Below are 13,573 nucleotides of genomic sequence, written 5' to 3'. Positions count from 1 at the left end.
TTTTGTACATTTAGCCCTTGAATGATTTTTTACTCTGAAATTCATAGAGCTACATTAAAGATGTCTACCATCACTCAGCACTGGAGTCGTCTTCTCCTTTCTGGTTTGAGGTGCTGTTTTTTCCTCTTCTTCCCACTTCCATGAAAGATGAAGAACCATCAGAACAAAGAGTTGGGCTTTGAAGTCGCCCATCTACAGATAGCACCTGGACAGAAGACTGAAAAGGTGGGCACACAGGATGACCTGGTCACAGTCGTCCCCGCTATGGTGAAATGTATTGTATTTCTATTTAGGTTATAGTTATTATTTCAGAACTTGCATCTACCTATATAAATTAACGTATGTAAATTGATGAAGCCCTTTTCTTCCTGGTTTTTTTTGGTGATGCATTTCTACTTTTTTGGCCATGTATAAACAGATATCCTAACAGCAATTTTAGGGTGTTGGCTGCCCCTCTGGAGATCTGATGTGGGGAGCAGTGGACTTTGGCTGTCTGCCAGAGTGTTGAAGCTGTGGCTCCGTCTCTGCTCAACCTGTATATTTGTCAACCTGTATATTTGTCAACGAACTCCAATATTTCAGTCACTTCCAGTCACCTCCTCCCAAAGGAAACCAAAATCTGGGCAAGCACTGCACCCGTGGAACTTCATGCCATTTGGAGGAGTGGGATGAGCATAACATCATCTTCACAGGAACAGAAGCCGGTACCCTGGATGCGATCTTCCCTTCTTTGAGAGCACTTCCTAACCGGGCAGGGCAGGGCTCCCTACGCATATGCACCTTCCATGCTGAGTGTTATTCTTTTCTGTTCTCCTTCTCAAAGTAGAACCATTAAAACAAGCACATGCTGAAAAGCCATTAGAACAGATCTCTCTCTCCTGCACCCACCCCCACCAGGCAGGCCGTTTCCAGAGATGATTAATTAGGCTTAATAGCTTTTCAAGGTGGTTTACGCTGTAAAGGCTGCAGTTCTTCAGGTTTCATTGCATCAGAATCCTAGTCTGGAAGGAATCAAAAAGTATTCAAGTCCAATTCTCTGTTCTAAGGCGAATTCTCTGCTCACAAACCATGGGTTCTCAAGGTGGCTTGTTCAAGAAAAATAAGCCATACTGCATGGTTAACAAGCAACTCTGTGTTCAGACAACACAATACCCCACAGTTCAAAACAACCCACACTCAACCACTACGAGTGGGTTAGTGTGTTGTGTGAAACGCCCCAGTAGCTGAAATGGGAGTATTAACCTATCTTCTGAGACTAAGAATGAATGGTTTTCAGAGTGAATGTGAACCATTTGTTAGATACTGGAACCTATTTGTGGGTTTATTTATTTCTGGTATTTTTTATCAGCTGTCCAAAAACATAGTTCTCTGGGAGCTCACAAAGACCAAGTGATAAAATACAATATTTAAAATGCCATAAGGGCAACCACAGTATAACTATTTCAAGCAGGAAGAAATCTAAAACCAAATTCACTGTCTAACTAAAAATACAATGGGTTGGATCCAGGTTTAGTCATATTTAGACTAATTTTGATGGGCCTACTCCAAGTATAACTAAATCTGGATCCAACCCACTGTATACAAGCAGTGGGATAAAAATGTAGATTTTAAGATCACAGGTAGGAATAATAAAAAGGTCTTCACCCAGTGCTGAAAAGACGATAAAGAAAGCACCAGGTGAGCCTCTCTGGGGAGGCTATAGGCCATATAGGAACAGCCAGGGTGCCACCACTGAGAAGTTCCTGTTCTTAGCAGCCACCTCCCAAACTTCACTTGGTGGGGGCACATGAAGCAGAGCCTCTGAAGAGGATCTTAAGTTTTGAGCATGTCTATATGGTAGAAAGGTAACTAATTAATTTCAGAAGAGATCCCCCCCCCCGCCGCCCTATGATATACGATGTTGCTGGATTTAAGGTGATGATGACTTAATTTAAATAAACACATACATATGAATAAATGCAAGGTAGACAGAGGGGGGAAAGCCCCTACTGTTAGTGCTGATCTGCAGGGTTGGTGGACGCTCTGAGATGGTGGCTTGGTTCCTACAGAACAACCACCCTGGGTTTTTTTTAAACCCTGGGTTGTTACTAGGGATGTACAAATTGTGTAAAATCCATTCCATCTGTGTTTCATGGATTGTCAGGCACCTTTCATTCTGTCGTCCACCTATTGACAAAATCAGGTTTTTTTTAGTGTCCGAATTTGCGCAAAGTCTCACATGTGAAAATGCACAAATTTCCCCCAAATGCCCAAACTCCCCCCAAATGTGCATTGTCACACTGTTAGCCTGTGGGGGAAAATGCACATTTTGGGCCAGGGTTTTTGTTTTTTTTTTACATATTTTTCTACAACGAAATTTGCGTAAAATTCTGTAAAGTTAAAAAAACTGGTCCACAAGTCCGCGGAATCTGTCCGACAGAGGAAAAACTGGTTTGCTGCAGAATCCACAGGTCGGATTCATAAACACCTGAACTCATTTGTTTCTGTGGTGGATTTCTCCCTAGTTGTTGCGAATACAGTAGCAAACTGGTGCATGCTGCCCAATTGTTTCTGCTACAAACAGGAGCTGCTAAACAACCCAAAGATGCTCTATCCCTGGGTTGTTTAGCATGACGTGCGAAACAAGGACTGTGGCATGTCGCAGGCGAGACAAGCCAAACTTAGAAACCAGGGTTGTTGTTGTTGTTGTTATTTATATCCCGCCTTTTCCCCAATAGTGGGACTCAAGGTTTAATACTAGGACTCAGGGTTTAATTCTGGGTTCCAAAACTGGCTCATCTCTCTGCCAACAAGCCAGAGTTCCTGGTTTGCATGTCATGTTCAGTGGAAGTGAACGGGCAGGGTGTGCCAGTTTTAAAATCCCGGGTTGTTGTGATGTGCAAACCAAGGGGATGCCCTTGAAAGCCGTTAGACAGCCAAATCACTCCTTTAGCATTGTTTTAGCTCTCAGCTTCGCTTACCAACTGATGCTGGTTAAAAATAAAAATACTTCTTGTATTTTTTTTTAAATGCTGATTAAAGAGAACTTCATGCTTCTGTATGCCCTTCCTGTGACAACCCAGAATTAAGACATTAGACTTTAAAAGCATATATCTTATTAAAGTTTGACATAATATTGATCCCAGCTCCTTTGTGAGTCCCAGCCTGCAGAGGAAGAGGACTGTAAGTTGTAAGTGAACTTAGTATGTGAGGCCGTGGAATGCGTTCACTTCTTACATGGCACGAACATTAAGGTAGACACCTTCACTTACAATTTCCATGCTTGATGATACATGAGTGATTTGGTAAGTACCTCAACTCTTTTCTTCACCCTAGGTTTTCTTGATCCCAGAATTATAATGCTACAATTATAATTATAATGTCAGAGTGCTGCTGGAGTTAATTGGTAAGCACATTGACTCTTCTCTTAAACTTAAGGTTGTTTTTTTTTTTAAATCCTATAATTATAATGCTATAATTGTAATGCCGGAAAACTTTTTGTGACCTCTGTCTTAACTATATAGGTGTTCTTGTGTCTATGTGACAGACACACACACCATGCTCCTGTGATTAATATAATGTCTGAGGCTGTTTAGCTTAGTAAAAAGCTGAAGAAATTGAGTTTTTGCCCCCAACAGAACATATGAAAATAGAATAAATAGACACTACAGGAATATATATATATGTGTGTGTGTGTGTATATATATATATATATATAGAGAGAGAGAGAGAGAGAGAGAGAGGTTCTGTGAGGTAAGTCAATCAAGATTACTCATGAGATCTGTATACATGTAGAAAAAAATAACTGTGATAATTCTTATGACTCAAGAAAGGTTTGTGATAGCTGAAAGTCTGTACAAGAAGGCCTTTATTTGTTTTTTATTGCCTGAATTCGTTATTATTTAAATTCCTCCCAAAATGTTTCCCCACACTATGCACTTTAAGGTTGCTATTAGAGCATGTTTACTCAGACATCTATCCCACTGTCTTCCATGGGTCTTGCTCTCAAGTAAGTATTGTTGTACGATGCACGGGTTGCACAGGAGAAGGTGAGTGGATCCAGAATATTGCTGGAGATGGCCTAAATAGTTCCTGGACTCCCGGCAAAGTTGCCAGGTACCTTCTTTTTGTTAGGCGGACTGGCTGATTGCTCCAATCCCTGGTCTTCTCAATGGCTAAAAAAAAAATCTGAAAGGGGGATACCTCTCTTCCATCCCCACTCCTGGCTGGGGATAATATATTGTGATCACCTGCCCTGAACATATAAAATCTAGGGATGGATTTAGGGGCAGATGTCTCAGGTGACCACCTGGGATGCTAAGCTTGGGTGGAGGGGCACCTGTCCGATGCTACCTACTTGACTATCCACTCACTTGCAGAAACAAAATAGTGCAAAGCGCTCATTTCCACTTGTAAAGCCAGCCACGCTGACCTGTGTGCCAGTGTTGAGTTAACATTTGTGGTGAAAATGTACCATGTTGCTGCCTGTTCAACATTTGCATGCTAGGACCTTACTGCAATCAGATCCCATCATGCAAATTGCTTATCATTGCTTGATAAGATGGGGCGTGTGGGGGTGTGTGGGATAATGTAAGCAAAACGGGGTCATCCAAGTGGTGAAATGGGCTATAAATGCAGTTAAAACTACAACAACAACAAGGTATTCAAAAGTCCGAACAAATTAAGGGAGAGTGCTGAAGACACAACACCTCTGTGACGGCTGTTTAAATGTTTGAAGATGGCTATGATATTGCCTCTTAATCATCCCTTTTCCAGGCTGAACATACCCAACTCCTTCAACTTTTCCTCATAGGACTTGGCCCCCAACCCCCTCATCATCTTTGCTGCCCTTCTCTGGACACATCCCAGGATATTTATTGATCTCCTTCTTCAACTATGGCCCCCGGAACTGGCCACACTACTCCAGGTGAGGTGTGACCTAAGCAGAATAGAGTAGTACCATTATATCTCATGTTCCTGACTCTGTACTTCTGTTGATGCAACCTAAAATTGCATTCGCTTTTTTAGCTGCCTCATCACACAGGGTGACTTGCACTCTGCTACTGCTAGACATCTTCAGACATTTACTGATGTCACCCGTCTTGTATCCATGCACCCAATTTTGCCTATGCCAATGCAGAACTTTACATTTATCTCTGCTGAAATTCATTTTGTTAGTTTGGGCCCAGTTCTTCATCCTATCAAAATCATCTTACATTCCGTTTCTGTCTTCTAAGGTATGAAGTACCCCTCACAGTTTGGTGCCATAAGAACATAAGAAGAGCCCTGCTGGATAAGACCAAGGGTCCATCTAGTCCAGCATTCTGTTCACACAGTGGCCAAGCAGCTGCCCACGGGAAACCCACAAGCAGGACAAGAGTGCAGCCGCACCCTCCCACCCATGTTTCCCAGCAACTGGTGTACTTAGACATACTGCCCCTGATACTGGAGGAGGCATAGAGCCATCGTGACTAGTAGCCATTGATAGCTTTCTCCTCCAGGAATTTGTCTAACCCCCTTTTAAAGCCATCGAAAGTGGAGGCCATCACTACGTCATCTGCAAATTTTGATGAGCACCCGCTCTGCTTCTTCATCCAAGTCATTTATAAAGATGCAGAACAACATTCAACCCAGGACAGTGGAGTTCAAGTGACTGAAGAATACAGTAAATGAAATAGAGACACACATTTTTGGCAGCAAACAGCATGCAGTCAAGGAGCATGCATGTCCCATGTCAGATGTGTTTTCATCCCCCAAGGCATAATATTCAAACAATCAACTCAACCTTCGGTGCATTGAAAAACTGAACCACATTTACCTGCACACAGCGGATGTAAGCTGGCACAATGCTGAGCTCTCCTGGCTGAGAATATTCATTTGGCAGGAATCATTGGTATAATTACTGCTGCGGTTTCTTACAATTGTATTAAGCTGCCCTAATATTTGCAGGGAATGGGTTGTGACAACACCGTGCAGCTGCCAACTGCATGGGCACTTTGTGGGAGACATTATGTTTCAGCGAGCATCCCAGTCACCAATAAGCTGTGCGTCACTTGTCCATTTTCACACCCATTCAATCCAAATAAAGCCATCAAGCTGTCTACATTGCGCCTTTTATTTTCAGGTATGCAACAATGGTGCATGCCAAATGTATTTGTCTTAAAATCAGTGCACGCACACACACAGCCATTAATTTTCTGCCACCCCAAAGTCTGCCTACATTGCATTTAACAGGCTGGGCTATGCGGACATTGTCTCATTGCAACGTTTACCCTGACAAACAAGTATATATGGGTGCTGTGCACTGCAGGACCATAAGCTCCAGGGTGTGTGTGTGTGTGTGTGTGTGTGTGATACTGGGGTCTGCCCCTTCTAGGACAGGGGTCCCCAACACAGTGCCCCTGGGTGCCATGGTGCCCGTGGGGACCTCCAATGGCACCCATGCAGCTCTCCCCTCCCCACCCCCTTAAAAAAATTAGTCTTAAGAAAAACCTTTGAAAATGTTAGGGCGCTATTCGTTCTCTCCCTTTCTAACCTCTACCCTCACTCTTTCTCTCCCTGCCACCCCTTTGCCTTGCTATTTCCCCTTTCCTCCCAGCCTCTAGCCTCACTATTTCTTTCCCTGCCACCACCTCTTTTGACTAGCCAGGCCCCTACGGCAGCCATTATGTGACTAGCCACATCCTCCATGGGAGCCATTTTGTGGTGGTGCCCACAGCCGTTTCTCAAGTCCCCAAATGTGGTCATGGGTCCAAAAAAGGTTGAAGACCCTTGGTCTAGGATTTTCCAAGCTCCTTCCCCAAACTTTCATCTTTCTTTTTTGCTTTGTTTAAGGTTGCACACTTATCTGAGAGTAAACTCCGCTGAATACATTTAGACTTCTGAAGAAACATATGTAGGATTGCTCTGTTAAGTCTCCAGTCCTGATATTTATGGAGATTCAACAACAAGAAGGCAGACCTTACTGTACCCAATTGCTCATTAAGAAGTCAACCAATTCCTACCTTCCAGTGGGCGATTGATATGCACAGAGATGACTGATAGGCACACATGCAATTAAAAAACCCTTGCATTTGTTTTTTGCACTGAGTGATGATGCCCACTATGGGAGGAGATTGGCTCCTCAAAAAGGCCCCAGAACTCCCTATCTAGTTAGTGTACCAGTAATGTACCTGTAAATATATCTTTGAGATGGGACATTCCAACTGCTACAGGGTAACATGACAAACAATGCTGTATATCACTCTAACATGGTATATATACTAGCCCACAGATTTGTAGTCAGAGAATGCATAAGACTAATGCCCTCTAGGGTTTTAACACAGTTTACCCAGTAGTCAAGCTGGTCATTATAATGCTTGGATCCCTGTTCTCTTAATGCTAATTTGGTTACTTTTTTCTCCCCTGCCCCCACAGTATCAATATTTCTACCTACCAATTGAGAATAACACTTCACACATTTGACTAGTTACGTTGCCCGATTGTAACAAAGTCTTAAGGAAGCATAAGTTTGTGTAAGCGAACGCATCACACATTATTTCTCTGCATGAAAGCTGACGCCACAGATAAATCTGTTCATCTTAAAGATGGCGGAAGGATCTGTTGCTTTTGCTGCATGCTCCCCACCCCACCACCCTGTCACTGCTGAAAACTGTTGCAAATTATTCATTCAGTAAAGTTGCCCTCTGTTTTCACCCAGATTTATGCGTTTTCCCATCTCTCCTCAATGCTGTGGGCACAACCAGGATTTCAACCCAGATCCCTTATATCCAAACGCAACACACTAGGTGCTATGCCTCAGGGCCACTTCTCTCTAGGGATGGGTGACTCTGTCAGTTTTGCTTTCTCCCACTTTCAATTTTTAAAATCTCATGTTCTTGTTCTTTCTGTTCCCAAATATGAAGAACTTTGTGAATTTTGACCCATTCTTATCAAAAGGGAACTGAAATGAAATTCTCATCCATCAAAGCTCTGGGCCTGGATGGACGACTCTGCCAGTTTTGGATTTCTTACACATTTGAATTTTTAAACCTCAAGTTATTTTTGTTCCAAAAATGGAGAACTTTGCAAATTTTGGTCAATTCTTATCAAACCAAACGGAAACAATATTCTCATCCCTACTTCTCTTACATTACAACATCCCTACGCAGGGGGCACTTCTGTCTAGGAAATAAATTTTAGCATGTCTGTCACCACGACACACAACAGTAACATGCAAGTTTCACACACAGTCACCATCCATGACAAGCTACACACCGCATACATAGTTATTTCCTATGCAGACAAGTCCTCCATGTTGATATTTTGCAAAATCCCAAATGACCCATCCTGGTTCCCGGTAAGTCACCACTTACATCACCACTTTCTCTATAGTCCTTGCAATATACTTTTCTTACCAAACCATTTTCATTAAACTTCTTCTCTGCCTGCTACATTTCCAGAGGTCCCTCCCATGTCTTCAGATGGTGACACCTGTTATTTGATCCTCAGAAGAGGTACGGAATCTCCTGGAGTCTTGAACCAAGAGCAGGCATAAGGGCTGCATTCATTCCAGAAAGAATCCATCAAACAACTTTTATATTCCCGCCTCTTGAGGTCGCCGGCAGCAGCACATCTGGGGCCACTTTGGAAAAACCACACACACCTCTGAATCAGAATATTCACGATCTGAAGGCCATTCTAGATCCTTCTGTGTCTGGTTCAAGACTGACAGATACAATGATCTATAGTGGCCATTTTCAAACATCTGACCTCCAGGGAAGTCTTTTCACATCAGCCCCTGAGATAATTGGTGAGGTCTGACAGTTAGGACTGGGGATCTCAGCCATGCACTTCACTGGGTGAGAGTGAGCCGGTCATACCATCTCTCAGCCTAACCTCCCTCGCAGGGTTGTTGTGAGGATAAAATGTATGTGTGTGTGTGCGCGCGCGCGTGTGCGTGCGTGCATGCAAGAACCATGAATGCTGCGTTTTGAGCCCCTTAGCAGAAGAACATGATAAAAATAAATCAGCATCATAAACCTTTGAGCACTGTCGAGGATTCTGGATAAGGCATGCTCAGTTTTCACAAGGAGCTTGCTGCTTCTATTGGGCCACACCATTGTCCTGTGTGACCTGAGTGTGCCTTGATCAAACCCGATACTGTTCTGTCTTTGCATATAACAGGGGAAATCAGCAACAGACATAATTCATACTAGAAAGTTTCTCTACCATTATTGATTATCTTACAGACGAGCTCCTAATACGCTCCATAGGATTTTGCAGGACACAGTCAGAACATCACTTCCCTGCCTTCCTTGAAATGCACCAGACAAGGGCTTCTCCCGCATGATTTTGCCCACCAAGTGAGGTTGTTGGGGGAGGCCTCTCACTGCCTTCAGAGGTGTGGTAGGCGGGAACAAGGGACAGGGCCTTTTTGGTTGCAGCACCTAGACTCTGGAACTCCCTCCTTCGACAGCTCAGCTGGCTCTTTCCCAAGCAGCCAACAGGGAAAACAGTCCTTGATTCTACTGAGCTTCAGTTACATGAGGGTGTTACTCAGTTCTCACCTACCGGGGCAAATAAAGAACCTCCGTTTCAGAGGGTAGATTTCGGTTGAACATTAGAAGACACTCCATGATAGTAACAGCAATTTGACAAAGGAACCAATTATCTATAGGTGTGGTGGGTCTCACTTACTTGAGATCTTCAAGCAGAGGATGGCCAACCATCTGCTGAGAAAACTCTACCTCTTGATTTCTTGCACCAAGCAGGGGCTTGGAGGACTAGATTGACTATATGGTCCCCTCCAACTTTGCAATTCTATGATTCTACATGACTTCAGTATTAGTAAGTTGTTCCTCCTGATTCTTCTGGTTTTGATCAGGGAGCCTAGTTCTGTCAATGATTTTTGTTTTGTTCCTGTTTTCTGTTCTGTTCAAGATTTTTTTTTAAAGCTTATTGGTTAAATTTTACCCCCCCCCCACTTTTGACCGATTGTTCATTGTATTTATTTGTTTTGCTGCACAGCCTCTTTGAGGTCCTTCTGCATGGAACAGCAGTTTATAAACTTTAAAAGCAATAAAAAAGCACAGGCAGTGCTTCACTTGTGCCAAGATTCATCTGCTTTTAATGCCGGGGGCGTGGGGGGCTCAACCCTGGAACATTGGAAGTCAGAATAAATTAAATTGCCCCCTGAGAAGGTGCAGAGCGCATTTCTCTTGATGCTGAGAAACCACAGAGAGCCCCTACGCCCCAGAGATTAGAAGAAGGGTTTCCAGAGCAGAGAGGCTCTTGTTGCCAGACCAACACAAGCCGGCCGCACCAGTGTGGTTTTCGTTCTTTCTAGAAAACAAGCTTTGAAATTAGGGTGATCTCTCAGATTTCAGAGAAGGAAAGCAACGCGTTACGCTTTCCCCTTTAAACCAACGGATCACTTTGCTCAGTTCAGTTCCATTTATTTGCTCAAAGCCATGGCTCACATCGCTCACCACCCATGAAAATATATACCAGAATTTCAAGAGGGGGGAAAAAAGCACCCCTCCCAAAACTTCTTTGACATTCCATACCGCATCGGAAGTCAGTGGGTGCCTCAGTTACAGCGCAACCCTATGAATGTCTGCTCAGAATTATGTCTTGCTGTGGTCAAGGAGGCTTACTCCCAGGCAAGTGTGCACAGGATTTCAACCTTAAGAGCAGTGGAGATTGGTGGTGCCGGTGTCAGTGGGGTGATGAATCCACTCCAGGTTTCAGTCAGAACCAGTCAGAACTCTAAAGGAGCTATCCAAGGTGCTCACACCTTGGAGAGCTCCTTTAGAGTTCTGACTGCTTCTGACTGAAACCTGGAGTGGATTCACTGCCCACTGACATCGGAGCCACCAGCCTCCACTGCTTAATAGCTGACATTTGCATGGTTGTCCCCCCATGCCCCAAGCTGTAAATTGCAAAGTGCTTTCCATCCTCAAGTCACAACACGCCTGCAAGGTAGTTCACTGCTATTCCCACAGGTCCCCTTGACTTTAAGGATCAGACAGACTGAAACAGCACCTCTGAGTTCCTTCTACCAGAGCCACTTGAACATGAATTAAGAAGTACCGGAGCAGCTGGATTAAAACAAGCCAAGAAGATCGAAAGCACGGCTTCCTAAGGTGAAACAAATGCAGCAAGCATTACCGAATGCTTGCTGCCCCAGCTTGCCAGCAATTAGCAACCGTCTCTTTCTGCCTCATTAGCTCACGGAGCACAAGTCTGAGAGACCCAGCCTGGCTACTGACTCACTTCTGCAAAGCCATTTGACTTCCAAATAGTGGTTGCTGCTTTTAAAAACAACAGCAACATACCTTTCCCATTCACACAAGGCGCATCTTCAGGGTGTCCCTAAACCTTCAACTGCTGGAGAGTGGCATTTCTCTTTTTACTTATATCCCATCCATCTTCCAAGGAGCCCAGTTGAGGATTCATAGCATTATTCTCTTTCTCTTCAAACAACCACCTTGTAAGGTAGGTTAGGGTGAAAGGCAGCGACTGGCCCAATATTGGCCAGTGAACTTCACCGCTGAGCAAAGATTTGAATTCAGGTCTTGCCAGTCCAAATCTAGCACTCTCTCTCTCTTCTAAGCCAGCACATTGGCTGTCCTTGTCCAAGAACAAGGAATGCAACAAGGAGGAATACATTGAGCTGTAACATAAACTTTTTTTAGCACCTCGGTCTAGTCACTCTTGGAGACAGACTACTGGTTTGGATACAATATTAAATCCAACTCAGGAAAGCTTTAAGGAAAGCTCCCACCACCTGTCTCCTACTTAATATACCCCCATGCATGGGACAATTCATGAAGTTCACTGAAAGATTAAAAGGAAGGGCAGATAGAATCCTCACATTTCCAGCCAGTTGGTCTAAAGTGGGTGTCGATATACAGCCAGCCATGGAGGGGAAAGATTAAAGATGATCTTTAGTCCTTGCACACTTTGGTGGGACCAACTCTAGTTCCTGAAAAGACCCTGCCAAAAAAAGATAGGGACACAGCAAGCTGTCTTCTTCCAAGTCAGGTTTTGGGTCCATCTATCGCAGTATTTTCTACACGGACTAGCAGAGGTTCTCCAAAATTTCATAGAATCATAGAATAGTAGGGTTGGAAGGGGCCTACAAGGCCATCGAGTCCAACCCCCTGCTCAATGCAGGAATCCAAGTCAGAGCATCCCTGATAGATGGCTGTCCAGCCTCTTCTTTAATGCCTCCAGTGTGGGACAGCCCACTACCTCCCTAGGTAATTTCAAGCAGGGCTCTTTTCCCCAGCCCTAGCTGGAAATGCCAGGGCTCAAACACTGGGCCTTTTGCATGCAAAGCATGTGCTCTACCACTATGCCATCAGGAACATCAGAGCGTCGTGGCTCTGTCTTGTGTCTCTCAATTTGGCTACCACCAACCCAGTAGCAGAACCCCTGAAAAAAGATCCAGAAAAAAAAAAGATACACACGCACGCACACACACACCCTTGCTGGTTTGCTGCTATTTCTGTAGCTTCACCACCAAATATGCACATATAGATTTTTAATTCGCTGACTGTTGCCCTTACCTAGCAGCTATCGGCAGGAGATGACGACTGGGAGAGATGCTCCTCTTGCGTAAAGCACCTCTGCTTGACTGAGCCTTGGAGCAGCTGGGGAGTGCTTCTTGTCCTAGCACATTTCACAGGAGTTCTCCTCGCAAACCCCTCCCAGGGCCCACCCCCTCCACACTCAGCTGAGGTTCAACTGGGTGATATCATGCGCTTTTTGTTGTAACCCGAGACCTGCCTTATGGCATTCCATTTCCTAGAGACTAGAGTACTTTTGCTCGGAAGCAGTTGAGGCGGCGGCGGGGGGGTGGGGAGTGATGGAGAAGGGGGGGGGGGCTGACTGCTTTCTAGGAGGCTTGTCTTAAAAACAAGCCAGGAGGGGCTGTGCTCTTTGCTTTGGATGACGCACACTTGAATTTGCTTGTTGTTGTGCTGGGGGGTCAAGGAGGCAACTAAAAGGAAAACGTGCCAGATGCACAGTGGGAAGTATTTCTTTGAGTTCTTTATTTTCATTGACTTTATTTTCAAGGATTTCTCATCCCCCTGTCCATCTACGAGCTCCCGTTGTGCCTTGCTAAGGAATCAAAACGACAGGAAAAGCAAATGAAACTAAAAAAACAACCCCACATGAAAAGAACCCCGTTTCAAGCAGGAGCATAAAAGCAGCCAGCAAAATTAAAAACAAACAAACCACCAACAAATGCACAAGAACATAAAAGTGATCAGGCAGAGATCAGACCAAAAAGCCGGGGGTGGGGGAAAGGTATTTGCTTGGCACTGCCGTGACATCGAAGTTGGTGCCAGATGAGCCTCTCTGGGGAGAGCGTTCTACAGTTGGAGTGCCACCACCAAGCAGGCCCTTTCCCTTGCAGCCACACATCGAAGCGCAGATGGCAGGGGAACCCAGAGGTGTTGGAAGATCCTAATGTGCTGGTAGGGACATTTGGACACAAGTGGTCTTTCTGGTGCCCCGGTCCCAAGCTGTGAATAGCGATGGGTGGGATTAGCGATGGCTGTATGCTACCTCCAGTATCAGAGGCAGTATGCCTATGTACACC

The 13,573-nt window shown here is 44.5% G+C and overlaps 1 protein-coding gene across 1 annotated transcript in view; it reads right to left on the bottom strand.

Annotated features, from left to right (window-relative positions):
• LOXL2 (lysyl oxidase like 2) overlaps window positions 1–12,661 on the bottom strand; it is a 123,215-nt gene extending 110,554 nt beyond the window's left edge. The window contains exon 1 of the mRNA XM_084803972.1: window positions 12,534–12,661. The gene's annotated coding sequence lies outside the window, so the exon portion shown is untranslated. The remainder of the gene's footprint in view (window positions 1–12,533) is intronic.
• Window positions 12,662–13,573: the final 912 nt, after the last annotated feature.

Source organism: Heloderma suspectum, chromosome 6, assembly GCF_057233095.1.
Source record: "Heloderma suspectum isolate Gila_16-S chromosome 6, 16-S_ref, whole genome shotgun sequence".
In the NCBI taxonomy this organism is placed as follows: domain Eukaryota; kingdom Metazoa; phylum Chordata; class Lepidosauria; order Squamata; family Helodermatidae; genus Heloderma; species Heloderma suspectum.
The sequence above is the reverse complement of the archived record's forward strand: the minus strand, read 5'-3'. Positions and strand labels throughout refer to the sequence as shown.